This window comes from Taudactylus pleione, unplaced genomic scaffold (genome assembly GCF_031769625.1).
Source record: "Taudactylus pleione unplaced genomic scaffold, aTauple2 ptg000050l, whole genome shotgun sequence".
Classification (NCBI taxonomy): domain Eukaryota; kingdom Metazoa; phylum Chordata; class Amphibia; order Anura; family Myobatrachidae; genus Taudactylus; species Taudactylus pleione.
In genome coordinates this window covers 2,697,646-2,718,872 of record NW_028284452.1, presented here as the reverse complement: position 1 = coordinate 2,718,872, position 21,227 = coordinate 2,697,646, and the positions used below count along the sequence as shown (strand labels likewise).

The 21,227-nt window shown below is 31.9% G+C and overlaps 30 non-coding genes across 30 annotated transcripts; all 30 read right to left on the bottom strand.

The window, feature by feature from the left end:
* Window positions 1-847: 847 nt before the first annotated feature.
* On the bottom strand, window positions 848-929 carry TRNAS-AGA (transfer RNA serine (anticodon AGA)). The gene has a single exon. It is a non-coding gene; the product is annotated as a tRNA-Ser (tRNA).
* A 126-nt stretch (window positions 930-1,055) lies between these two features.
* TRNAY-GUA (transfer RNA tyrosine (anticodon GUA)) lies at window positions 1,056-1,145 on the bottom strand. The gene is given in 2 exon segments: window positions 1,056-1,091; window positions 1,109-1,145. It is a non-coding gene; the product is annotated as a tRNA-Tyr (tRNA).
* Window positions 1,146-2,238: 1,093 nt separating this feature from the next.
* Window positions 2,239-2,320, bottom strand: TRNAS-AGA (transfer RNA serine (anticodon AGA)). Its single transcript has one exon. It is a non-coding gene; the product is annotated as a tRNA-Ser (tRNA).
* A 126-nt stretch (window positions 2,321-2,446) lies between these two features.
* Window positions 2,447-2,536, bottom strand: TRNAY-GUA (transfer RNA tyrosine (anticodon GUA)). Its single transcript is given in 2 exon segments — window positions 2,447-2,482; window positions 2,500-2,536. It is a non-coding gene; the product is annotated as a tRNA-Tyr (tRNA).
* Window positions 2,537-3,629: 1,093 nt separating this feature from the next.
* Window positions 3,630-3,711, bottom strand: TRNAS-AGA (transfer RNA serine (anticodon AGA)). The gene has a single exon. It is a non-coding gene; the product is annotated as a tRNA-Ser (tRNA).
* A 126-nt stretch (window positions 3,712-3,837) lies between these two features.
* Window positions 3,838-3,927, bottom strand: TRNAY-GUA (transfer RNA tyrosine (anticodon GUA)). Its single transcript is given in 2 exon segments — window positions 3,838-3,873; window positions 3,891-3,927. It is a non-coding gene; the product is annotated as a tRNA-Tyr (tRNA).
* Window positions 3,928-5,020: 1,093 nt separating this feature from the next.
* Window positions 5,021-5,102, bottom strand: TRNAS-AGA (transfer RNA serine (anticodon AGA)). The gene has a single exon. It is a non-coding gene; the product is annotated as a tRNA-Ser (tRNA).
* Window positions 5,103-5,228: 126 nt separating this feature from the next.
* Window positions 5,229-5,318, bottom strand: TRNAY-GUA (transfer RNA tyrosine (anticodon GUA)). Its single transcript is given in 2 exon segments — window positions 5,229-5,264; window positions 5,282-5,318. It is a non-coding gene; the product is annotated as a tRNA-Tyr (tRNA).
* Window positions 5,319-6,411: 1,093 nt separating this feature from the next.
* On the bottom strand, window positions 6,412-6,493 carry TRNAS-AGA (transfer RNA serine (anticodon AGA)). The gene has a single exon. It is a non-coding gene; the product is annotated as a tRNA-Ser (tRNA).
* Window positions 6,494-6,619: 126 nt separating this feature from the next.
* On the bottom strand, window positions 6,620-6,709 carry TRNAY-GUA (transfer RNA tyrosine (anticodon GUA)). Its single transcript is given in 2 exon segments — window positions 6,620-6,655; window positions 6,673-6,709. It is a non-coding gene; the product is annotated as a tRNA-Tyr (tRNA).
* Window positions 6,710-7,802: 1,093 nt separating this feature from the next.
* Window positions 7,803-7,884, bottom strand: TRNAS-AGA (transfer RNA serine (anticodon AGA)). Its single transcript has one exon. It is a non-coding gene; the product is annotated as a tRNA-Ser (tRNA).
* A 126-nt stretch (window positions 7,885-8,010) lies between these two features.
* TRNAY-GUA (transfer RNA tyrosine (anticodon GUA)) lies at window positions 8,011-8,100 on the bottom strand. Its single transcript is given in 2 exon segments — window positions 8,011-8,046; window positions 8,064-8,100. It is a non-coding gene; the product is annotated as a tRNA-Tyr (tRNA).
* Window positions 8,101-9,193: 1,093 nt separating this feature from the next.
* TRNAS-AGA (transfer RNA serine (anticodon AGA)) lies at window positions 9,194-9,275 on the bottom strand. The gene has a single exon. It is a non-coding gene; the product is annotated as a tRNA-Ser (tRNA).
* Window positions 9,276-9,401: 126 nt separating this feature from the next.
* On the bottom strand, window positions 9,402-9,491 carry TRNAY-GUA (transfer RNA tyrosine (anticodon GUA)). Its single transcript is given in 2 exon segments — window positions 9,402-9,437; window positions 9,455-9,491. It is a non-coding gene; the product is annotated as a tRNA-Tyr (tRNA).
* A 1,093-nt stretch (window positions 9,492-10,584) lies between these two features.
* On the bottom strand, window positions 10,585-10,666 carry TRNAS-AGA (transfer RNA serine (anticodon AGA)). Its single transcript has one exon. It is a non-coding gene; the product is annotated as a tRNA-Ser (tRNA).
* A 126-nt stretch (window positions 10,667-10,792) lies between these two features.
* Window positions 10,793-10,882, bottom strand: TRNAY-GUA (transfer RNA tyrosine (anticodon GUA)). The gene is given in 2 exon segments: window positions 10,793-10,828; window positions 10,846-10,882. It is a non-coding gene; the product is annotated as a tRNA-Tyr (tRNA).
* A 1,093-nt stretch (window positions 10,883-11,975) lies between these two features.
* TRNAS-AGA (transfer RNA serine (anticodon AGA)) lies at window positions 11,976-12,057 on the bottom strand. Its single transcript has one exon. It is a non-coding gene; the product is annotated as a tRNA-Ser (tRNA).
* A 126-nt stretch (window positions 12,058-12,183) lies between these two features.
* Window positions 12,184-12,273, bottom strand: TRNAY-GUA (transfer RNA tyrosine (anticodon GUA)). Its single transcript is given in 2 exon segments — window positions 12,184-12,219; window positions 12,237-12,273. It is a non-coding gene; the product is annotated as a tRNA-Tyr (tRNA).
* A 1,093-nt stretch (window positions 12,274-13,366) lies between these two features.
* On the bottom strand, window positions 13,367-13,448 carry TRNAS-AGA (transfer RNA serine (anticodon AGA)). The gene has a single exon. It is a non-coding gene; the product is annotated as a tRNA-Ser (tRNA).
* Window positions 13,449-13,574: 126 nt separating this feature from the next.
* TRNAY-GUA (transfer RNA tyrosine (anticodon GUA)) lies at window positions 13,575-13,664 on the bottom strand. The gene is given in 2 exon segments: window positions 13,575-13,610; window positions 13,628-13,664. It is a non-coding gene; the product is annotated as a tRNA-Tyr (tRNA).
* A 1,093-nt stretch (window positions 13,665-14,757) lies between these two features.
* On the bottom strand, window positions 14,758-14,839 carry TRNAS-AGA (transfer RNA serine (anticodon AGA)). Its single transcript has one exon. It is a non-coding gene; the product is annotated as a tRNA-Ser (tRNA).
* A 126-nt stretch (window positions 14,840-14,965) lies between these two features.
* Window positions 14,966-15,055, bottom strand: TRNAY-GUA (transfer RNA tyrosine (anticodon GUA)). The gene is given in 2 exon segments: window positions 14,966-15,001; window positions 15,019-15,055. It is a non-coding gene; the product is annotated as a tRNA-Tyr (tRNA).
* A 1,093-nt stretch (window positions 15,056-16,148) lies between these two features.
* On the bottom strand, window positions 16,149-16,230 carry TRNAS-AGA (transfer RNA serine (anticodon AGA)). The gene has a single exon. It is a non-coding gene; the product is annotated as a tRNA-Ser (tRNA).
* Window positions 16,231-16,356: 126 nt separating this feature from the next.
* TRNAY-GUA (transfer RNA tyrosine (anticodon GUA)) lies at window positions 16,357-16,446 on the bottom strand. Its single transcript is given in 2 exon segments — window positions 16,357-16,392; window positions 16,410-16,446. It is a non-coding gene; the product is annotated as a tRNA-Tyr (tRNA).
* Window positions 16,447-17,539: 1,093 nt separating this feature from the next.
* TRNAS-AGA (transfer RNA serine (anticodon AGA)) lies at window positions 17,540-17,621 on the bottom strand. Its single transcript has one exon. It is a non-coding gene; the product is annotated as a tRNA-Ser (tRNA).
* Window positions 17,622-17,747: 126 nt separating this feature from the next.
* On the bottom strand, window positions 17,748-17,837 carry TRNAY-GUA (transfer RNA tyrosine (anticodon GUA)). The gene is given in 2 exon segments: window positions 17,748-17,783; window positions 17,801-17,837. It is a non-coding gene; the product is annotated as a tRNA-Tyr (tRNA).
* A 1,093-nt stretch (window positions 17,838-18,930) lies between these two features.
* Window positions 18,931-19,012, bottom strand: TRNAS-AGA (transfer RNA serine (anticodon AGA)). The gene has a single exon. It is a non-coding gene; the product is annotated as a tRNA-Ser (tRNA).
* Window positions 19,013-19,138: 126 nt separating this feature from the next.
* Window positions 19,139-19,228, bottom strand: TRNAY-GUA (transfer RNA tyrosine (anticodon GUA)). Its single transcript is given in 2 exon segments — window positions 19,139-19,174; window positions 19,192-19,228. It is a non-coding gene; the product is annotated as a tRNA-Tyr (tRNA).
* Window positions 19,229-20,321: 1,093 nt separating this feature from the next.
* Window positions 20,322-20,403, bottom strand: TRNAS-AGA (transfer RNA serine (anticodon AGA)). Its single transcript has one exon. It is a non-coding gene; the product is annotated as a tRNA-Ser (tRNA).
* A 126-nt stretch (window positions 20,404-20,529) lies between these two features.
* Window positions 20,530-20,619, bottom strand: TRNAY-GUA (transfer RNA tyrosine (anticodon GUA)). The gene is given in 2 exon segments: window positions 20,530-20,565; window positions 20,583-20,619. It is a non-coding gene; the product is annotated as a tRNA-Tyr (tRNA).
* Window positions 20,620-21,227: the final 608 nt, after the last annotated feature.

Here is a 21,227-nt window from a genome sequence, read left to right as displayed (position 1 = left end):
TTCCATCTGTAGCCACATTTACATCAAGATTAGAGATACTTTAAAATATCAACACTTTTTCACTTTTCAAATTTAGCTTGTTTTTTTAAGTGTTTAATTGTTGAAGAAATAATGGGGCCCAAATATAATATTGCAGCAAAACAAAATATAGAAAAAGCTACGTTGCATATGTAAATTAAAATCAACTAATCAAAAATATGCCATATCAAAATCGTATCTACCTTAGAACTCACAAATTAACAGATTTATCTACTAACAATTGGGCTTAATTTTGCACATTCTAATGACCAAATGTATTTGATATTTTGCTAGATATAGCTTTAAAACATCAACACTTTTTCACTTTTCAAATTTAGCTTGTTTTTTTAACTGTTTAATTGTTCAAGAAATAATGGAGCCCAAATATAATCTTGCAGCAAACCAAAATATGGAAAGCTAATTTCTTTATGTAAATTAAAATCAACTAATCAAAAATATGCCATATCAAAACACAATTTGTCTTGTATCTACCTTAGAACTCACAGATTAACAGATTAATCTCCTAACAATTGATCTTAATTTTGCACCTTCTAGTGTGCCAAATGTCTTTGATATTTTGCTAGATATACAAACATTTCTTTCAATGTTGACATTGAATATGCATTTCCAAATAAATAAAAGGTAATCAGTGTGGCTGCTAAGAGTGACTGGGCTTAGGCTCAATGAATGGAAGAAAATGTGTGAAAGATAAAAAAGAGAACAGACTGGCATCCCAAATATTTTGATGCACTAATGCCTGTTCTCACTCTTAGCATCACTAGCTGCAAGATTTGGTAAAATTTGAAGAAAAAGAAAACATCAATCTGCACGTAGTCGGCAGGATTTGAACCTACGCGGGGAGACCCCAATGGATTTCTAGTCCATCGCCTTAACCACTCGGCCACAACTACCTCACATGTGTTAAAGTGTTTATTTTAACATAATTAGGAGAAGGGTTTATGTTTTGCATGGTTTGCATGGTTTAGAATGTGTAAAATTACATAAATGGCCATCTAAGATAATAAAAAAAAATTGTTTCCTTCGAGCCGGAATTGAACCAGCGACCTAAGGATTGCTGTACCAAACTCCTCTACAGTCCTCCGCTCTACCAGCTGAGCTATCGAAGGTTCCCTATAGAAATCATCTACACTATATCTGATGGAGTGGACATGTAAAACTTTTCACTATCTAAAACTTACCCAATAAAGTAATTAAACTAGACAAAAGTTATTTATATGTTTATTCCTGTTTTGCATAAGCATCACAAATAATCATGCTTAATGATTTGCTAAATATCACCAGAAGTTTAACTTAAATTTGTTATTTTTCTATCATCTGGCAACAGCTAGTTTAGAAAGCAGTTTTCATAGATCTTCCATCTGTAGCCACATTTACATCAAGATTAGAGATACTTTAAAATATCAACACTTTTTCACTTTTCAAATTTAGCTTGTTTTTTTAAGTGTTTAATTGTTGAAGAAATAATGGGGCCCAAATATAATATTGCAGCAAAACAAAATATAGAAAAAGCTACGTTGCATATGTAAATTAAAATCAACTAATCAAAAATATGCCATATCAAAATCGTATCTACCTTAGAACTCACAAATTAACAGATTTATCTACTAACAATTGGGCTTAATTTTGCACATTCTAATGACCAAATGTATTTGATATTTTGCTAGATATAGCTTTAAAACATCAACACTTTTTCACTTTTCAAATTTAGCTTGTTTTTTTAACTGTTTAATTGTTCAAGAAATAATGGAGCCCAAATATAATCTTGCAGCAAACCAAAATATGGAAAGCTAATTTCTTTATGTAAATTAAAATCAACTAATCAAAAATATGCCATATCAAAACACAATTTGTCTTGTATCTACCTTAGAACTCACAGATTAACAGATTAATCTCCTAACAATTGATCTTAATTTTGCACCTTCTAGTGTGCCAAATGTCTTTGATATTTTGCTAGATATACAAACATTTCTTTCAATGTTGACATTGAATATGCATTTCCAAATAAATAAAAGGTAATCAGTGTGGCTGCTAAGAGTGACTGGGCTTAGGCTCAATGAATGGAAGAAAATGTGTGAAAGATAAAAAAGAGAACAGACTGGCATCCCAAATATTTTGATGCACTAATGCCTGTTCTCACTCTTAGCATCACTAGCTGCAAGATTTGGTAAAATTTGAAGAAAAAGAAAACATCAATCTGCACGTAGTCGGCAGGATTTGAACCTACGCGGGGAGACCCCAATGGATTTCTAGTCCATCGCCTTAACCACTCGGCCACAACTACCTCACATGTGTTAAAGTGTTTATTTTAACATAATTAGGAGAAGGGTTTATGTTTTGCATGGTTTGCATGGTTTAGAATGTGTAAAATTACATAAATGGCCATCTAAGATAATAAAAAAAAATTGTTTCCTTCGAGCTGGAATTGAACCAGTGACCTAAGGATTGCTGTACCAAACTCCTCTACAGTCCTCCGCTCTACCAGCTGAGCTATCGAAGGTTCCCTATAGAAATCATCTACACTATATCTGATGGAGTGGACATGTAAAACTTTTCACTATCTAAAACTTACCCAATAAAGTAATTAAACTAGACAAAAGTTATTTATATGTTTATTCCTGTTTTGCATAAGCATCACAAATAATCATGCTTAATGATTTGCTAAATATCACCAGAAGTTTAACTTAAATTTGTTATTTTTCTATCATCTGGCAACAGCTAGTTTAGAAAGCAGTTTTCATAGATCTTCCATCTGTAGCCACATTTACATCAAGATTAGAGATACTTTAAAATATCAACACTTTTTCACTTTTCAAATTTAGCTTGTTTTTTTAAGTGTTTAATTGTTGAAGAAATAATGGGGCCCAAATATAATATTGCAGCAAAACAAAATATAGAAAAAGCTACGTTGCATATGTAAATTAAAATCAACTAATCAAAAATATGCCATATCAAAATCGTATCTACCTTAGAACTCACAAATTAACAGATTTATCTACTAACAATTGGGCTTAATTTTGCACATTCTAATGACCAAATGTATTTGATATTTTGCTAGATATAGCTTTAAAACATCAACACTTTTTCACTTTTCAAATTTAGCTTGTTTTTTTAACTGTTTAATTGTTCAAGAAATAATGGAGCCCAAATATAATCTTGCAGCAAACCAAAATATGGAAAGCTAATTTCTTTATGTAAATTAAAATCAACTAATCAAAAATATGCCATATCAAAACACAATTTGTCTTGTATCTACCTTAGAACTCACAGATTAACAGATTAATCTCCTAACAATTGATCTTAATTTTGCACCTTCTAGTGTGCCAAATGTCTTTGATATTTTGCTAGATATACAAACATTTCTTTCAATGTTGACATTGAATATGCATTTCCAAATAAATAAAAGGTAATCAGTGTGGCTGCTAAGAGTGACTGGGCTTAGGCTCAATGAATGGAAGAAAATGTGTGAAAGATAAAAAAGAGAACAGACTGGCATCCCAAATATTTTGATGCACTAATGCCTGTTCTCACTCTTAGCATCACTAGCTGCAAGATTTGGTAAAATTTGAAGAAAAAGAAAACATCAATCTGCACGTAGTCGGCAGGATTTGAACCTACGCGGGGAGACCCCAATGGATTTCTAGTCCATCGCCTTAACCACTCGGCCACAACTACCTCACATGTGTTAAAGTGTTTATTTTAACATAATTAGGAGAAGGGTTTATGTTTTGCATGGTTTGCATGGTTTAGAATGTGTAAAATTACATAAATGGCCATCTAAGATAATAAAAAAAAATTGTTTCCTTCGAGCCGGAATTGAACCAGTGACCTAAGGATTGCTGTACCAAACTCCTCTACAGTCCTCCGCTCTACCAGCTGAGCTATCGAAGGTTCCCTATAGAAATCATCTACACTATATCTGATGGAGTGGACATGTAAAACTTTTCACTATCTAAAACTTACCCAATAAAGTAATTAAACTAGACAAAAGTTATTTATATGTTTATTCCTGTTTTGCATAAGCATCACAAATAATCATGCTTAATGATTTGCTAAATATCACCAGAAGTTTAACTTAAATTTGTTATTTTTCTATCATCTGGCAACAGCTAGTTTAGAAAGCAGTTTTCATAGATCTTCCATCTGTAGCCACATTTACATCAAGATTAGAGATACTTTAAAATATCAACACTTTTTCACTTTTCAAATTTAGCTTGTTTTTTTAAGTGTTTAATTGTTGAAGAAATAATGGGGCCCAAATATAATATTGCAGCAAAACAAAATATAGAAAAAGCTACGTTGCATATGTAAATTAAAATCAACTAATCAAAAATATGCCATATCAAAATCGTATCTACCTTAGAACTCACAAATTAACAGATTTATCTACTAACAATTGGGCTTAATTTTGCACATTCTAATGACCAAATGTATTTGATATTTTGCTAGATATAGCTTTAAAACATCAACACTTTTTCACTTTTCAAATTTAGCTTGTTTTTTTAACTGTTTAATTGTTCAAGAAATAATGGAGCCCAAATATAATCTTGCAGCAAACCAAAATATGGAAAGCTAATTTCTTTATGTAAATTAAAATCAACTAATCAAAAATATGCCATATCAAAACACAATTTGTCTTGTATCTACCTTAGAACTCACAGATTAACAGATTAATCTCCTAACAATTGATCTTAATTTTGCACCTTCTAGTGTGCCAAATGTCTTTGATATTTTGCTAGATATACAAACATTTCTTTCAATGTTGACATTGAATATGCATTTCCAAATAAATAAAAGGTAATCAGTGTGGCTGCTAAGAGTGACTGGGCTTAGGCTCAATGAATGGAAGAAAATGTGTGAAAGATAAAAAAGAGAACAGACTGGCATCCCAAATATTTTGATGCACTAATGCCTGTTCTCACTCTTAGCATCACTAGCTGCAAGATTTGGTAAAATTTGAAGAAAAAGAAAACATCAATCTGCACGTAGTCGGCAGGATTTGAACCTACGCGGGGAGACCCCAATGGATTTCTAGTCCATCGCCTTAACCACTCGGCCACAACTACCTCACATGTGTTAAAGTGTTTATTTTAACATAATTAGGAGAAGGGTTTATGTTTTGCATGGTTTGCATGGTTTAGAATGTGTAAAATTACATAAATGGCCATCTAAGATAATAAAAAAAAATTGTTTCCTTCGAGCCGGAATTGAACCAGCGACCTAAGGATTGCTGTACCAAACTCCTCTACAGTCCTCCGCTCTACCAGCTGAGCTATCGAAGGTTCCCTATAGAAATCATCTACACTATATCTGATGGAGTGGACATGTAAAACTTTTCACTATCTAAAACTTACCCAATAAAGTAATTAAACTAGACAAAAGTTATTTATATGTTTATTCCTGTTTTGCATAAGCATCACAAATAATCATGCTTAATGATTTGCTAAATATCACCAGAAGTTTAACTTAAATTTGTTATTTTTCTATCATCTGGCAACAGCTAGTTTAGACAGCAGTTTTCATAGATCTTCCATCTGTAGCCACATTTACATCAAGATTAGAGATACTTTAAAATATCAACACTTTTTCACTTTTCAAATTTAGCTTGTTTTTTTAAGTGTTTAATTGTTGAAGAAATAATGGGGCCCAAATATAATATTGCAGCAAAACAAAATATAGAAAAAGCTACGTTGCATATGTAAATTAAAATCAACTAATCAAAAATATGCCATATCAAAATCGTATCTACCTTAGAACTCACAAATTAACAGATTTATCTACTAACAATTGGGCTTAATTTTGCACATTCTAATGACCAAATGTATTTGATATTTTGCTAGATATAGCTTTAAAACATCAACACTTTTTCACTTTTCAAATTTAGCTTGTTTTTTTAACTGTTTAATTGTTCAAGAAATAATGGAGCCCAAATATAATCTTGCAGCAAACCAAAATATGGAAAGCTAATTTCTTTATGTAAATTAAAATCAACTAATCAAAAATATGCCATATCAAAACACAATTTGTCTTGTATCTACCTTAGAACTCACAGATTAACAGATTAATCTCCTAACAATTGATCTTAATTTTGCACCTTCTAGTGTGCCAAATGTCTTTGATATTTTGCTAGATATACAAACATTTCTTTCAATGTTGACATTGAATATGCATTTCCAAATAAATAAAAGGTAATCAGTGTGGCTGCTAAGAGTGACTGGGCTTAGGCTCAATGAATGGAAGAAAATGTGTGAAAGATAAAAAAGAGAACAGACTGGCATCCCAAATATTTTGATGCACTAATGCCTGTTCTCACTCTTAGCATCACTAGCTGCAAGATTTGGTAAAATTTGAAGAAAAAGAAAACATCAATCTGCACGTAGTCGGCAGGATTTGAACCTACGCGGGGAGACCCCAATGGATTTCTAGTCCATCGCCTTAACCACTCGGCCACAACTACCTCACATGTGTTAAAGTGTTTATTTTAACATAATTAGGAGAAGGGTTTATGTTTTGCATGGTTTGCATGGTTTAGAATGTGTAAAATTACATAAATGGCCATCTAAGATAATAAAAAAAAATTGTTTCCTTCGAGCCGGAATTGAACCAGCGACCTAAGGATTGCTGTACCAAACTCCTCTACAGTCCTCCGCTCTACCAGCTGAGCTATCGAAGGTTCCCTATAGAAATCATCTACACTATATCTGATGGAGTGGACATGTAAAACTTTTCACTATCTAAAACTTACCCAATAAAGTAATTAAACTAGACAAAAGTTATTTATATGTTTATTCCTGTTTTGCATAAGCATCACAAATAATCATGCTTAATGATTTGCTAAATATCACCAGAAGTTTAACTTAAATTTGTTATTTTTCTATCATCTGGCAACAGCTAGTTTAGAAAGCAGTTTTCATAGATCTTCCATCTGTAGCCACATTTACATCAAGATTAGAGATACTTTAAAATATCAACACTTTTTCACTTTTCAAATTTAGCTTGTTTTTTTAAGTGTTTAATTGTTGAAGAAATAATGGGGCCCAAATATAATATTGCAGCAAAACAAAATATAGAAAAAGCTACGTTGCATATGTAAATTAAAATCAACTAATCAAAAATATGCCATATCAAAATCGTATCTACCTTAGAACTCACAAATTAACAGATTTATCTACTAACAATTGGGCTTAATTTTGCACATTCTAATGACCAAATGTATTTGATATTTTGCTAGATATAGCTTTAAAACATCAACACTTTTTCACTTTTCAAATTTAGCTTGTTTTTTTAACTGTTTAATTGTTCAAGAAATAATGGAGCCCAAATATAATCTTGCAGCAAACCAAAATATGGAAAGCTAATTTCTTTATGTAAATTAAAATCAACTAATCAAAAATATGCCATATCAAAACACAATTTGTCTTGTATCTACCTTAGAACTCACAGATTAACAGATTAATCTCCTAACAATTGATCTTAATTTTGCACCTTCTAGTGTGCCAAATGTCTTTGATATTTTGCTAGATATACAAACATTTCTTTCAATGTTGACATTGAATATGCATTTCCAAATAAATAAAAGGTAATCAGTGTGGCTGCTAAGAGTGACTGGGCTTAGGCTCAATGAATGGAAGAAAATGTGTGAAAGATAAAAAAGAGAACAGACTGGCATCCCAAATATTTTGATGCACTAATGCCTGTTCTCACTCTTAGCATCACTAGCTGCAAGATTTGGTAAAATTTGAAGAAAAAGAAAACATCAATCTGCACGTAGTCGGCAGGATTTGAACCTACGCGGGGAGACCCCAATGGATTTCTAGTCCATCGCCTTAACCACTCGGCCACAACTACCTCACATGTGTTAAAGTGTTTATTTTAACATAATTAGGAGAAGGGTTTATGTTTTGCATGGTTTGCATGGTTTAGAATGTGTAAAATTACATAAATGGCCATCTAAGATAATAAAAAAAAATTGTTTCCTTCGAGCTGGAATTGAACCAGTGACCTAAGGATTGCTGTACCAAACTCCTCTACAGTCCTCCGCTCTACCAGCTGAGCTATCGAAGGTTCCCTATAGAAATCATCTACACTATATCTGATGGAGTGGACATGTAAAACTTTTCACTATCTAAAACTTACCCAATAAAGTAATTAAACTAGACAAAAGTTATTTATATGTTTATTCCTGTTTTGCATAAGCATCACAAATAATCATGCTTAATGATTTGCTAAATATCACCAGAAGTTTAACTTAAATTTGTTATTTTTCTATCATCTGGCAACAGCTAGTTTAGAAAGCAGTTTTCATAGATCTTCCATCTGTAGCCACATTTACATCAAGATTAGAGATACTTTAAAATATCAACACTTTTTCACTTTTCAAATTTAGCTTGTTTTTTTAAGTGTTTAATTGTTGAAGAAATAATGGGGCCCAAATATAATATTGCAGCAAAACAAAATATAGAAAAAGCTACGTTGCATATGTAAATTAAAATCAACTAATCAAAAATATGCCATATCAAAATCGTATCTACCTTAGAACTCACAAATTAACAGATTTATCTACTAACAATTGGGCTTAATTTTGCACATTCTAATGACCAAATGTATTTGATATTTTGCTAGATATAGCTTTAAAACATCAACACTTTTTCACTTTTCAAATTTAGCTTGTTTTTTTAACTGTTTAATTGTTCAAGAAATAATGGAGCCCAAATATAATCTTGCAGCAAACCAAAATATGGAAAGCTAATTTCTTTATGTAAATTAAAATCAACTAATCAAAAATATGCCATATCAAAACACAATTTGTCTTGTATCTACCTTAGAACTCACAGATTAACAGATTAATCTCCTAACAATTGATCTTAATTTTGCACCTTCTAGTGTGCCAAATGTCTTTGATATTTTGCTAGATATACAAACATTTCTTTCAATGTTGACATTGAATATGCATTTCCAAATAAATAAAAGGTAATCAGTGTGGCTGCTAAGAGTGACTGGGCTTAGGCTCAATGAATGGAAGAAAATGTGTGAAAGATAAAAAAGAGAACAGACTGGCATCCCAAATATTTTGATGCACTAATGCCTGTTCTCACTCTTAGCATCACTAGCTGCAAGATTTGGTAAAATTTGAAGAAAAAGAAAACATCAATCTGCACGTAGTCGGCAGGATTTGAACCTACGCGGGGAGACCCCAATGGATTTCTAGTCCATCGCCTTAACCACTCGGCCACAACTACCTCACATGTGTTAAAGTGTTTATTTTAACATAATTAGGAGAAGGGTTTATGTTTTGCATGGTTTGCATGGTTTAGAATGTGTAAAATTACATAAATGGCCATCTAAGATAATAAAAAAAAATTGTTTCCTTCGAGCCGGAATTGAACCAGTGACCTAAGGATTGCTGTACCAAACTCCTCTACAGTCCTCCGCTCTACCAGCTGAGCTATCGAAGGTTCCCTATAGAAATCATCTACACTATATCTGATGGAGTGGACATGTAAAACTTTTCACTATCTAAAACTTACCCAATAAAGTAATTAAACTAGACAAAAGTTATTTATATGTTTATTCCTGTTTTGCATAAGCATCACAAATAATCATGCTTAATGATTTGCTAAATATCACCAGAAGTTTAACTTAAATTTGTTATTTTTCTATCATCTGGCAACAGCTAGTTTAGAAAGCAGTTTTCATAGATCTTCCATCTGTAGCCACATTTACATCAAGATTAGAGATACTTTAAAATATCAACACTTTTTCACTTTTCAAATTTAGCTTGTTTTTTTAAGTGTTTAATTGTTGAAGAAATAATGGGGCCCAAATATAATATTGCAGCAAAACAAAATATAGAAAAAGCTACGTTGCATATGTAAATTAAAATCAACTAATCAAAAATATGCCATATCAAAATCGTATCTACCTTAGAACTCACAAATTAACAGATTTATCTACTAACAATTGGGCTTAATTTTGCACATTCTAATGACCAAATGTATTTGATATTTTGCTAGATATAGCTTTAAAACATCAACACTTTTTCACTTTTCAAATTTAGCTTGTTTTTTTAACTGTTTAATTGTTCAAGAAATAATGGAGCCCAAATATAATCTTGCAGCAAACCAAAATATGGAAAGCTAATTTCTTTATGTAAATTAAAATCAACTAATCAAAAATATGCCATATCAAAACACAATTTGTCTTGTATCTACCTTAGAACTCACAGATTAACAGATTAATCTCCTAACAATTGATCTTAATTTTGCACCTTCTAGTGTGCCAAATGTCTTTGATATTTTGCTAGATATACAAACATTTCTTTCAATGTTGACATTGAATATGCATTTCCAAATAAATAAAAGGTAATCAGTGTGGCTGCTAAGAGTGACTGGGCTTAGGCTCAATGAATGGAAGAAAATGTGTGAAAGATAAAAAAGAGAACAGACTGGCATCCCAAATATTTTGATGCACTAATGCCTGTTCTCACTCTTAGCATCACTAGCTGCAAGATTTGGTAAAATTTGAAGAAAAAGAAAACATCAATCTGCACGTAGTCGGCAGGATTTGAACCTACGCGGGGAGACCCCAATGGATTTCTAGTCCATCGCCTTAACCACTCGGCCACAACTACCTCACATGTGTTAAAGTGTTTATTTTAACATAATTAGGAGAAGGGTTTATGTTTTGCATGGTTTGCATGGTTTAGAATGTGTAAAATTACATAAATGGCCATCTAAGATAATAAAAAAAAATTGTTTCCTTCGAGCCGGAATTGAACCAGCGACCTAAGGATTGCTGTACCAAACTCCTCTACAGTCCTCCGCTCTACCAGCTGAGCTATCGAAGGTTCCCTATAGAAATCATCTACACTATATCTGATGGAGTGGACATGTAAAACTTTTCACTATCTAAAACTTACCCAATAAAGTAATTAAACTAGACAAAAGTTATTTATATGTTTATTCCTGTTTTGCATAAGCATCACAAATAATCATGCTTAATGATTTGCTAAATATCACCAGAAGTTTAACTTAAATTTGTTATTTTTCTATCATCTGGCAACAGCTAGTTTAGAAAGCAGTTTTCATAGATCTTCCATCTGTAGCCACATTTACATCAAGATTAGAGATACTTTAAAATATCAACACTTTTTCACTTTTCAAATTTAGCTTGTTTTTTTAAGTGTTTAATTGTTGAAGAAATAATGGGGCCCAAATATAATATTGCAGCAAAACAAAATATAGAAAAAGCTACGTTGCATATGTAAATTAAAATCAACTAATCAAAAATATGCCATATCAAAATCGTATCTACCTTAGAACTCACAAATTAACAGATTTATCTACTAACAATTGGGCTTAATTTTGCACATTCTAATGACCAAATGTATTTGATATTTTGCTAGATATAGCTTTAAAACATCAACACTTTTTCACTTTTCAAATTTAGCTTGTTTTTTTAACTGTTTAATTGTTCAAGAAATAATGGAGCCCAAATATAATCTTGCAGCAAACCAAAATATGGAAAGCTAATTTCTTTATGTAAATTAAAATCAACTAATCAAAAATATGCCATATCAAAACACAATTTGTCTTGTATCTACCTTAGAACTCACAGATTAACAGATTAATCTCCTAACAATTGATCTTAATTTTGCACCTTCTAGTGTGCCAAATGTCTTTGATATTTTGCTAGATATACAAACATTTCTTTCAATGTTGACATTGAATATGCATTTCCAAATAAATAAAAGGTAATCAGTGTGGCTGCTAAGAGTGACTGGGCTTAGGCTCAATGAATGGAAGAAAATGTGTGAAAGATAAAAAAGAGAACAGACTGGCATCCCAAATATTTTGATGCACTAATGCCTGTTCTCACTCTTAGCATCACTAGCTGCAAGATTTGGTAAAATTTGAAGAAAAAGAAAACATCAATCTGCACGTAGTCGGCAGGATTTGAACCTACGCGGGGAGACCCCAATGGATTTCTAGTCCATCGCCTTAACCACTCGGCCACAACTACCTCACATGTGTTAAAGTGTTTATTTTAACATAATTAGGAGAAGGGTTTATGTTTTGCATGGTTTGCATGGTTTAGAATGTGTAAAATTACATAAATGGCCATCTAAGATAATAAAAAAAAATTGTTTCCTTCGAGCCGGAATTGAACCAGTGACCTAAGGATTGCTGTACCAAACTCCTCTACAGTCCTCCGCTCTACCAGCTGAGCTATCGAAGGTTCCCTATAGAAATCATCTACACTATATCTGATGGAGTGGACATGTAAAACTTTTCACTATCTAAAACTTACCCAATAAAGTAATTAAACTAGACAAAAGTTATTTATATGTTTATTCCTGTTTTGCATAAGCATCACAAATAATCATGCTTAATGATTTGCTAAATATCACCAGAAGTTTAACTTAAATTTGTTATTTTTCTATCATCTGGCAACAGCTAGTTTAGAAAGCAGTTTTCATAGATCTTCCATCTGTAGCCACATTTACATCAAGATTAGAGATACTTTAAAATATCAACACTTTTTCACTTTTCAAATTTAGCTTGTTTTTTTAAGTGTTTAATTGTTGAAGAAATAATGGGGCCCAAATATAATATTGCAGCAAAACAAAATATAGAAAAAGCTACGTTGCATATGTAAATTAAAATCAACTAATCAAAAATATGCCATATCAAAATCGTATCTACCTTAGAACTCACAAATTAACAGATTTATCTACTAACAATTGGGCTTAATTTTGCACATTCTAATGACCAAATGTATTTGATATTTTGCTAGATATAGCTTTAAAACATCAACACTTTTTCACTTTTCAAATTTAGCTTGTTTTTTTAACTGTTTAATTGTTCAAGAAATAATGGAGCCCAAATATAATCTTGCAGCAAACCAAAATATGGAAAGCTAATTTCTTTATGTAAATTAAAATCAACTAATCAAAAATATGCCATATCAAAACACAATTTGTCTTGTATCTACCTTAGAACTCACAGATTAACAGATTAATCTCCTAACAATTGATCTTAATTTTGCACATTCTAGTGTGCCAAATGTCTTTGATATTTTGCTAGATATACAAACATTTCTTTCAATGTTGACATTGAATATGCATTTCCAAATAAATAAAAGGTAATCAGTGTGGCTGCTAAGAGTGACTGGGCTTAGGCTCAATGAATGGAAGAAAATGTGTGAAAGATAAAAAAGAGAACAGACTGGCATCCCAAATATTTTGATGCACTAATGCCTGTTCTCACTCTTAGCATCACTAGCTGCAAGATTTGGTAAAATTTGAAGAAAAAGAAAACATCAATCTGCACGTAGTCGGCAGGATTTGAACCTACGCGGGGAGACCCCAATGGATTTCTAGTCCATCGCCTTAACCACTCGGCCACAACTACCTCACATGTGTTAAAGTGTTTATTTTAACATAATTAGGAGAAGGGTTTATGTTTTGCATGGTTTGCATGGTTTAGAATGTGTAAAATTACATAAATGGCCATCTAAGATAATAAAAAAAAATTGTTTCCTTCGAGCCGGAATTGAACCAGTGACCTAAGGATTGCTGTACCAAACTCCTCTACAGTCCTCCGCTCTACCAGCTGAGCTATCGAAGGTTCCCTATAGAAATCATCTACACTATATCTGATGGAGTGGACATGCAAAACTTTTCACTATCTAAAACTTACCCAATAAAGTAATTAAACTAGACAAAAGTTATTTATATGTTTATTCCTGTTTTGCATAAGCATCACAAATAATCATGCTTAATGATTTGCTAAATATCACCAGAAGTTTAACTTAAATTTGTTATTTTTCTATCATCTGGCAACAGCTAGTTTAGACAGCAGTTTTCATAGATCTTCCATCTGTAGCCACATTTACATCAAGATTAGAGATACTTTAAAATATCAACACTTTTTCACTTTTCAAATTTAGCTTGTTTTTTTAAGTGTTTAATTGTTGAAGAAATAATGGGGCCCAAATATAATATTGCAGCAAAACAAAATATAGAAAAAGCTACGTTGCATATGTAAATTAAAATCAACTAATCAAAAATATGCCATATCAAAATCGTATCTACCTTAGAACTCACAAATTAACAGATTTATCTACTAACAATTGGGCTTAATTTTGCACATTCTAATGACCAAATGTATTTGATATTTTGCTAGATATAGCTTTAAAACATCAACACTTTTTCACTTTTCAAATTTAGCTTGTTTTTTTAACTGTTTAATTGTTCAAGAAATAATGGAGCCCAAATATAATCTTGCAGCAAACCAAAATATGGAAAGCTAATTTCTTTATGTAAATTAAAATCAACTAATCAAAAATATGCCATATCAAAACACAATTTGTCTTGTATCTACCTTAGAACTCACAGATTAACAGATTAATCTCCTAACAATTGATCTTAATTTTGCACCTTCTAGTGTGCCAAATGTCTTTGATATTTTGCTAGATATACAAACATTTCTTTCAATGTTGACATTGAATATGCATTTCCAAATAAATAAAAGGTAATCAGTGTGGCTGCTAAGAGTGACTGGGCTTAGGCTCAATGAATGGAAGAAAATGTGTGAAAGATAAAAAAGAGAACAGACTGGCATCCCAAATATTTTGATGCACTAATGCCTGTTCTCACTCTTAGCATCACTAGCTGCAAGATTTGGTAAAATTTGAAGAAAAAGAAAACATCAATCTGCACGTAGTCGGCAGGATTTGAACCTACGCGGGGAGACCCCAATGGATTTCTAGTCCATCGCCTTAACCACTCGGCCACAACTACCTCACATGTGTTAAAGTGTTTATTTTAACATAATTAGGAGAAGGGTTTATGTTTTGCATGGTTTGCATGGTTTAGAATGTGTAAAATTACATAAATGGCCATCTAAGATAATAAAAAAAAATTGTTTCCTTCGAGCCGGAATTGAACCAGTGACCTAAGGATTGCTGTACCAAACTCCTCTACAGTCCTCCGCTCTACCAGCTGAGCTATCGAAGGTTCCCTATAGAAATCATCTACACTATATCTGATGGAGTGGACATGCAAAACTTTTCACTATCTAAAACTTACCCAATAAAGTAATTAAACTAGACAAAAGTTATTTATATGTTTATTCCTGTTTTGCATAAGCATCACAAATAATCATGCTTAATGATTTGCTAAATATCACCAGAAGTTTAACTTAAATTTGTTATTTTTCTATCATCTGGCAACAGCTAGTTTAGAAAGCAGTTTTCATAGATCTTCCATCTGTAGCCACATTTACATCAAGATTAGAGATACTTTAAAATATCAACACTTTTTCACTTTTCAAATTTAGCTTGTTTTTTTAAGTGTTTAATTGTTGAAGAAATAATGGGGCCCAAATATAATATTGCAGCAAAACAAAATATAGAAAAAGCTACGTTGCATATGTAAATTAAAATCAACTAATCAAAAATATGCCATATCAAAATCGTATCTACCTTAGAACTCACAAATTAACAGATTTATCTACTAACAATTGGGCTTAATTTTGCACATTCTAATGACCAAATGTATTTGATATTTTGCTAGATATAGCTTTAAAACATCAACACTTTTTCACTTTTCAAATTTAGCTTGTTTTTTTAACTGTTTAATTGTTCAAGAAATAATGGAGCCCAAATATAATCTTGCAGCAAACCAAAATATGGAAAGCTAATTTCTTTATGTAAATTAAAATCAACTAATCAAAAATATGCCATATCAAAACACAATTTGTCTTGTATCTACCTTAGAACTCACAGATTAACAGATTAATCTCCTAACAATTGATCTTAATTTTGCACCTTCTAGTGTGCCAAATGTCTTTGATATTTTGCTAGATATACAAACATTTCTTTCAATGTTGACATTGAATATGCATTTCCAAATAAATAAAAGGTAATCAGTGTGGCTGCTAAGAGTGACTGGGCTTAGGCTCAATGAATGGAAGAAAATGTGTGAAAGATAAAAAAGAGAACAGACTGGCATCCCAAATATTTTGATGCACTAATGCCTGTTCTCACTCTTAGCATCACTAGCTGCAAGATTTGGTAAAATTTGAAGAAAAAGAAAACATCAATCTGCACGTAGTCGGCAGGATTTGAACCTACGCGGGGAGACCCCAATGGATTTCTAGTCCATCGCCTTAACCACTCGGCCACAACTACCTCACATGTGTTAAAGTGTTTATTTTAACATAATTAGGAGAAGGGTTTATGTTTTGCATGGTTTGCATGGTTTAGAATGTGTAAAATTACATAAATGGCCATCTAAGATAATAAAAAAAAATTGTTTCCTTCGAGCCGGAATTGAACCAGTGACCTAAGGATTGCTGTACCAAACTCCTCTACAGTCCTCCGCTCTACCAGCTGAGCTATCGAAGGTTCCCTATAGAAATCATCTACACTATATCTGATGGAGTGGACATGCAAAACTTTTCACTATCTAAAACTTACCCAATAAAGTAATTAAACTAGACAAAAGTTATTTATATGTTTATTCCTGTTTTGCATAAGCATCACAAATAATCATGCTTAATGATTTGCTAAATATCACCAGAAGTTTAACTTAAATTTGTTATTTTTCTATCATCTGGCAACAGCTAGTTTAGACAGCAGTTTTCATAGATCTTCCATCTGTAGCCACATTTACATCAAGATTAGAGATACTTTAAAATATCAACACTTTTTCACTTTTCAAATTTAGCTTGTTTTTTTAAGTGTTTAATTGTTGAAGAAATAATGGGGCCCAAATATAATATTGCAGCAAAACAAAATATAGAAAAAGCTACGTTGCATATGTAAATTAAAATCAACTAATCAAAAATATGCCATATCAAAATCGTATCTACCTTAGAACTCACAAATTAACAGATTTATCTACTAACAATTGGGCTTAATTTTGCACATTCTAATGACCAAATGTATTTGATATTTTGCTAGATATAGCTTTAAAACATCAACACTTTTTCACTTTTCAAATTTAGCTTGTTTTTTTAACTGTTTAATTGTTCAAGAAATAATGGAGCCCAAATATAATCTTGCAGCAAACCAAAATATGGAAAGCTAATTTCTTTATGTAAATTAAAATCAACTAATCAAAAATATGCCATATCAAAACACAATTTGTCTTGTATCTACCTTAGAACTCACAGATTAACAGATTAATCTCCTAACAATTGATCTTAATTTTGCACCTTCTAGTGTGCCAAATGTCTTTGATATTTTGCTAGATATACAAACATTTCTTTCAATGTTGACATTGAATATGCATTTCCAAATAAATAAAAGGTAATCAGTGTGGCTGCTAAGAGTGACTGGGCTTAGGCTCAATGAATGGAAGAAAATGTGTGAAAGATAAAAAAGAGAACAGACTGGCATCCCAAATATTTTGATGCACTAATGCCTGTTCTCACTCTTAGCATCACTAGCTGCAAGATTTGGTAAAATTTGAAGAAAAAGAAAACATCAATCTGCACGTAGTCGGCAGGATTTGAACCTACGCGGGGAGACCCCAATGGATTTCTAGTCCATCGCCTTAACCACTCGGCCACAACTACCTCACATGTGTTAAAGTGTTTATTTTAACATAATTAGGAGAAGGGTTTATGTTTTGCATGGTTTGCATGGTTTAGAATGTGTAAAATTACATAAATGGCCATCTAAGATAATAAAAAAAAATTGTTTCCTTCGAGCCGGAATTGAACCAGTGACCTAAGGATTGCTGTACCAAACTCCTCTACAGTCCTCCGCTCTACCAGCTGAGCTATCGAAGGTTCCCTATAGAAATCATCTACACTATATCTGATGGAGTGGACATGCAAAACTTTTCACTATCTAAAACTTACCCAATAAAGTAATTAAACTAGACAAAAGTTATTTATATGTTTATTCCTGTTTTGCATAAGCATCACAAATAATCATGCTTAATGATTTGCTAAATATCACCAGAAGTTTAACTTAAATTTGTTATTTTTCTATCATCTGGCAACAGCTAGTTTAGAAAGCAGTTTTCATAGATCTTCCATCTGTAGCCACATTTACATCAAGATTAGAGATACTTTAAAATATCAACACTTTTTCACTTTTCAAATTTAGCTTGTTTTTTTAAGTGTTTAATTGTTGAAGAAATAATGGGGCCCAAATATAATATTGCAGCAAAACAAAATATAGAAAAAGCTACGTTGCATATGTAAATTAAAATCAACTAATCAAAAATATGCCATATCAAAATCGTATCTACCTTAGAACTCACAAATTAACAGATTTATCTACTAACAATTGGGCTTAATTTTGCACATTCTAATGACCAAATGTATTTGATATTTTGCTAGATATAGCTTTAAAACATCAACACTTTTTCACTTTTCAAATTTAGCTTGTTTTTTTAACTGTTTAATTGTTCAAGAAATAATGGAGCCCAAATATAATCTTGCAGCAAACCAAAATATGGAAAGCTAATTTCTTTATGTAAATTAAAATCAACTAATCAAAAATATGCCATATCAAAACACAATTTGTCTTGTATCTACCTTAGAACTCACAGATTAACAGATTAATCTCCTAACAATTGATCTTAATTTTGCACCTTCTAGTGTGCCAAATGTCTTTGATATTTTGCTAGATATACAAACATTTCTTTCAATGTTGACATTGAATATGCATTTCCAAATAAATAAAAGGTAATCAGTGTGGCTGCTAAGAGTGACTGGGCTTAGGCTCAATGAATGGAAGAAAATGTGTGAAAGATAAAAAAGAGAACAGACTGGCATCCCAAATATTTTGATGCACTAATGCCTGTTCTCACTCTTAGCATCACTAGCTGCAAGATTTGGTAAAATTTGAAGAAAAAGAAAACATCAATCTGCACGTAGTCGGCAGGATTTGAACCTACGCGGGGAGACCCCAATGGATTTCTAGTCCATCGCCTTAACCACTCGGCCACAACTACCTCACATGTGTTAAAGTGTTTATTTTAACATAATTAGGAGAAGGGTTTATGTTTTGCATGGTTTGCATGGTTTAGAATGTGTAAAATTACATAAATGGCCATCTAAGATAATAAAAAAAAATTGTTTCCTTCGAGCCGGAATTGAACCAGTGACCTAAGGATTGCTGTACCAAACTCCTCTACAGTCCTCCGCTCTACCAGCTGAGCTATCGAAGGTTCCCTATAGAAATCATCTACACTATATCTGATGGAATGGACATGCAAAACTTTTCACTATCTAAAACTTACCCAATAAAGTAATTAAACTAGACAAAAGTTATTTATATGTTTATTCCTGTTTTGCATAAGCATCACAAATAATCATGCTTAATGATTTGCTAAATATCACCAGAAGTTTAACTTAAATTTGTTATTTTTCTATCATCTGGCAACAGCTAGTTTAGACAGCAGTTTTCATAGATCTTCCATCTGTAGCCACATTTACATCAAGATTAGAGATACTTTAAAATATCAACACTTTTTCACTTTTCAAATTTAGCTTGTTTTTTTAAGTGTTTCATTGTTGAAGAAATAATGGGGCCCAAATATAATATTGCAGCAAAACAAAATATAGAAAAAGCTACGTTGCATATGTAAATTAAAATCAACTAATCAAAAATATGCCATATCAAAATCGTATCTACCTTAGAACTCACAAATTAACAGATTTATCTACTAACAATTGGGCTTAATTTTGCACATTCTAATGACCAAATGTATTTGATATTTTGCTAGATATAGCTTTAAAACATCAACACTTTTTCACTTTTCAAATTTAGCTTGTTTTTTTAACTGTTTAATTGTTCAAGAAATAATGGAGCCCAAATATAATCTTGCAGCAAACCAAAATATGGAAAGCTAATTTCTTTATGTAAATTAAAATCAACTAATCAAAAATATGCCATATCAAAACACAATTTGTCTTGTATCTACCTTAGAACTCACAGATTAACAGATTAATCTCCTAACAATTGATCTTAATTTTGCACCTTCTAGTGTGCCAAATGTCTTTGATATTTTGCTAGATATACAAACATTTCTTTCAATGTTGACATTGAATATGCATTTCCAAATAAATAAAAGGTAATCAGTGTGGCTGCTAAGAGTGACTGGGCTTAGGCTCAATGAATGGAAGAAAATGTGTGAAAGATAAAAAAGAGAACAGACTGGCATCCCAAATATTTTGATGCACTAATGCCTGTTCTCACTCTTAGCATCACTAGCTGCAAGATTTGGTAAAATTTGAAGAAAAAGAAAACATCAATCTGCACGTAGTCGGCAGGATTTGAACCTATGCGGGGAGACCCCAATGGATTTCTAGTCCATCGCCTTAACCACTCGGCCACAACTACCTCACATGTGTTAAAGTGTTTATTTTAACATAATTAGGAGAAGGGTTTATGTTTTGCATGGTTTGCATGGTTTAGAATGTGTAAAATTACATAAATGGCCATCTAAGATAATAAAAAAAAATTGTTTCCTTTGAGCCGGAATTGAACCAGCGACCTAAGGATTGCTGTACCAAACTCCTCTACAGTCCTCCGCTCTACCAGCTGAGCTATCGAAGGTTCCCTATAGAAATCATCTACACTATATCTGATGGAGTGGACATGTAAAACTTTTCACTATCTAAAACTTACCCAATAAAGTAATTAAACTAGACAAAAGTTATTTATATGTTTATTCCTGTTTTGCATAAGCATCACAAATAATCATGCTTAATGATTTGCTAAATATCACCAGAAGTTTAACTTAAATTTGTTATTTTTCTATCATCTGGCAACAGCTAGTTTAGAAAGCAGTTTTCATAGATCTTCCATCTGTAGCCACATTTACATCAAGATTAGAGATACTTTAAAATATCAACACTTTTTCACTTTTCAAATTTAGCTTGTTTTTTTAAGTGTTTAATTGTTGAAGAAATAATGGGGCCCAAATATAATATTGCAGCAAAACAAAATATAGAAAAAGCTACGTTGCATATGTAAATTAAAATCAACTAATCAAAAATATGCCATATCAAAATCGTATCTACCTTAGAACTCACAAATTAACAGATTTATCTACTAACAATTGGGCTTAATTTTGCACATTCTAATGACCAAATGTATTTGATATTTTGCTAGATATAGCTTTAAAACATCAACACTTTTTCACTTTTCAAATTTAGCTTGTT